The 4,073-nt window shown below is 40.2% G+C and overlaps 1 pseudogene; it reads left to right on the forward strand.

Annotated features, from left to right (window-relative positions):
* Positions 1–1,766: 1,766 nt before the first annotated feature.
* Positions 1,767–2,014, forward strand: LOC115838002 (annotated as a pseudogene).
* The last annotated feature ends 2,059 nt before the right edge of the window (positions 2,015–4,073 follow it).

A 4,073-nucleotide genomic window follows, 5' to 3' on the forward strand; every position in this document is an offset into this window, starting at 1 on the left:
GCTGGGACAAGAGGATTGCTTGGGTCCAGGAGTTTGAGACCAGTCTGGGCAACATAGTGAGATCCTGTCTGTACAAAAATATTTTAAATTAGCCAAGTGTGATGGTGCGTGCCTGTAGTCCCAGCTACTCAGGAAGCTGAGGTGAGAGGATCGCTTGTGCCTGGGAGGTTGAGGCTGCAGTGATTGTGCCACTGCATTCTAACCTGGGCAACAGAGCGAGACCCTGCCTAAAAATACTATATATGAAATATATTTGATGCATAAAATATATATTATATATTATATATGGAATATTATATATAATACGTGGAATATATATGATCTATATTATATATGGAGTATAATATATACTATATATGAAATATATGTAATATAATGTATAAATAAATACAATATATAATATTTTTATATAGTATATTTGGAATATATTATATATTATGTTATATATTCTATATATTCTGGTTGGTGCAATAGTAATTATGGTTTTGGACCGTGATTTTAAAATTATAACTAGGCTCAAGCACATCTTTATTAATCAAAATAGGAACCACTACAATCAACACATTTTTACCAATGAGAAATCAGTTTGTTTATATTCCTGTAATGTAAAAATCTGTGTGTCGGGATTCGACGAACTCTTGGAAAGCATTTTCTGCATCCTGCTGGTTGTGGAAGCATTTTCTCTGGAAAAAGTTGTCAAGATGGTTGAAGAAGCAGTAGTTGGTTGGTGAGAGGTCAGGTGAATGTGAATATGGTAGATGAGACAAAACTTTGTAGTCCAATTTGTTCAACTTTTGAAGCATTGGCTGTGGGACCCGTGGTCGGCATTATCCTGGAGAAGAATTGGGTCCTTTCTGTTGACCAGTGCCGGCTGCAGGCATTGCAGTTTTGGGTGCATCTCATCGATTTGCTGAGCATGCTTCTCAGATGTAATGGTTTTGCCGGGATTCAGAAAGCTGTGGTGGTCAGACCGTCAGCAGGCCACCAGACAGTGACCAGGGCCTTTTTTTGGTGCAAATTTGGCTTTGGGAAGTGCTTTTGAGTTTCTCAGTCCACCCACTGAGCTGGTCATCGCTGGTTGTCATATAAAATCCACTTTTTGTCGCACATCACAATCCTATGGAGAAATGGTTCATTGTTGTTGTGTAGAATAAGAGAAGACGACATTTCAAAATGACAATGTTTTTGATTTTTGCTCAGCTCATGAGGCACCCACTTGTCGAGCTTTTTCACCTTTCCCGTTTGCGTCAAATGCCGACCGACCGTAGAATGGTGGACGTTGAGTTCTTCAGCGGCTTCTGGTGTAGTTGTAAGAGGACCGGCTTCCATGATTGCTCTCAATTGGTGGTTGTCAACTTCCGACGACTGGCCGCTACGCTCCTCATCTTCAAGGCTCTCCTCTCTTTTGCAAAACTTCTTGAACCCCCACTGGATGGTATGTTCATTAGCAGTTCCTGAGCCAAATGCAGTATTGATGTTGCAAGTTGTCTCCACTGCTTTACAATCCATTTTGAACTCGAATAAGAATATTGCTCGAATTTGCTTTTCGTCTAACATCATTTCCATAGTCTAAAATAAAGAAAAAATAAACAGCAAGTAATAAGTCATTAGCAAAAATAAATAAAGAAAGAGAGAAATGCTCCTTAAGATGATGTGTGACATAACCACATTTAAGAATGTATTCCAGTCCTGTAATGGCTGCTTCCTGGAAGGTAGTGTCACATGGAACCTCTTAAGCCCAGCATCTGGAGCTCCAGGAAGGGAAAATTTCAAGTCAGATAGAATTCTATATATACCATTTCTTTGGAAGCTTCAGCCCTCAAGATTCCAACATCATGACCTCAGTTTCAACACAGTTGTCCGTAGTCCTCATGTCACTGTTTTTGGTGCTGCCTGTTGTCGAAGCAGTAGAAGCTGGTGATGCAATAGCCCTCTTGTTAGGTGTGGTTCTCAGCATTACAGGCATTTGTGCTGGTTGGGGGTATATGCACGAAAGAGAAATGGACAGATGTGACTTTGAAAGGCCTACTGAATCAAACCTCACCCTGAAAACCTTTGTGCTATAGAGGCTAAACCTGAGCTTTGGGGTCTGAAAGTTTCCAAGAATCAGTAAATAAGGGAGTTTTACATTTTTCGTTGTTTCCATGACATGGGAACAGACATACATATATAAATTGAAAAAAAATATGTTTTCTTTACAACAAATAATGCACAGAAAAATGCAGCCTATAATTTGTATTTGCTAGTTAGAAAGGTCAAAGAAGTAAGATGGCTGAAATTTACATAAGTAATATTTCATAGTTTTAGAATTCTCAAAGAATGTGAAATAGGAAGAAGGAAGTTCTTGCCCAGAATCTTAGGAAATCACCACTGTTTGGTTATAATCACTGCCTCCCGAAGCAATGGGGAGTTTTCTCCATCTTTTATTAGATTTTTGTTTTGTTGTCTCCCAAGTTAATATTGTATTTAGATATCAGAGAGTCAGCCAAAAAGGGAAACTTTTTTCTCTGGAGAAAAAACATTTAGAAAAATGTATTCAGTGTATCTAATACTGAAATGCAGAAAAAAATTAATGTTAAAAAAAACTATAGACGTTGACATAGAAAAGAGATTTAATGTTAAGAAAAAACTTTACATTAACTGAGTAACACCCTCCTGATAAGTACTATATTAAATATAAACCCATTATGTTGTTAAAAAAAGAATGTATTCCAATATCAAACGGCAAATTTCAACAATGCAAAAACTGCAATTACTTTTGCACCAACCATATATTATATGGATATATTTTATATATATATATATCTTCCAGGTAACTGTTCCTCTTTTTTTCCTAGTCTATCAACGTGTTGCTTTCAATGTAATAGACCAATTCGCTATTATGTGCAATGTTCCATTTCACTGGGAACAATTTATGTTCCAAAAGGAGAGAGGACTCTGAGAAGACCTGTAAAGGAGTAAAAGGAAACATCGTCTGGTATTTTCTCTTTCATGATGGAGAAAAATGCGTTTGCTCAATCAAAAGTGTATACCAGGGCCAGGCACGGTGGCTCATGCCTGTAATCCCAGCATTTTGGGAGGCCAAAGTGGGAGGATCACTTGAGGCCAGGAGTTCAAGACCAGCCTGGACAACATGGCAGAACCCCATCTTTAGTAAAAATACAAAAATTAGCTGGGTGTAGTGGCACATGCCTGTAGTCCCAGCTACTCAGGAAGCTGAGAATCGCTTGAACCCAGGAGGTGGAGGTTGCAGTGAGCTGGGATCACACAACTGCATTCCAGTCTGGGCAACAGGGCGAGACTCTGTCTCAAAAAAAAAAAAAAAAAAAAAAGTGCATACCAGGCTAAGCACGGTGGTTCATGCTTGTAATCCCAGCACTTTGGGAGGCCAAGGCAGGCGGATCACTGGAGGTCAGGAGTTTGAGACCAGCCTGGCCAACATGGTGAAACCCTGTCTCTACTAAAAATACAAAAATTAGCCGGGCATGGTGGTGCACGCCTGTAATTCCAGCTACTCGGGAGGCTGGGGCAAGAGAATTGCTTGAACCTGGGAGGCGGAGGTTGCAGTGAGCTGGGGTCACTCAACCACACTCCAGCCTGGGTGACAGAGAGAGACTCTATCTCAAAAAAAAAAAAAAAAAAAAAGGCATAACAGTTTCCAGGCATTGTATTGATTTTTCCCAGTGAGAAGAAAATGGGAGTTGGGTTGGGATCGACAGTTGGAGAACCACCTGATTAAGCTCAGGCTAATTCAACCGGCACCCTGTGCAGCAGCTGAACCACCTGATTAAGCTCAGGCTAATTCAACCGGCACCCTGTGCAGCAGCTGAATTGCAGATTCAGTGGGGATGTCACAGGGGTCACCAAGCACACCCTTTCCAAGTGTTTGATGTTTGGTACTATCTACAATATACTACAACCACTGAAATATGTACTTAAAACATTTTTTAGAGGTAACAATGCCTTTGGTTGCTATTTTGGAGGAAAGAGGAAGTTCCAGTGTCTCGTTTTTGGCCCTGCCCACCATGGTGGCATTGACTCCAGGCCTTAACAAGCCGATGGGTGATGATGCC

Source organism: Nomascus leucogenys, chromosome 13 (assembly GCF_006542625.1).
Source record: "Nomascus leucogenys isolate Asia chromosome 13, Asia_NLE_v1, whole genome shotgun sequence".
NCBI classification, from domain to species: Eukaryota; Metazoa; Chordata; class Mammalia; order Primates; family Hylobatidae; genus Nomascus; species Nomascus leucogenys.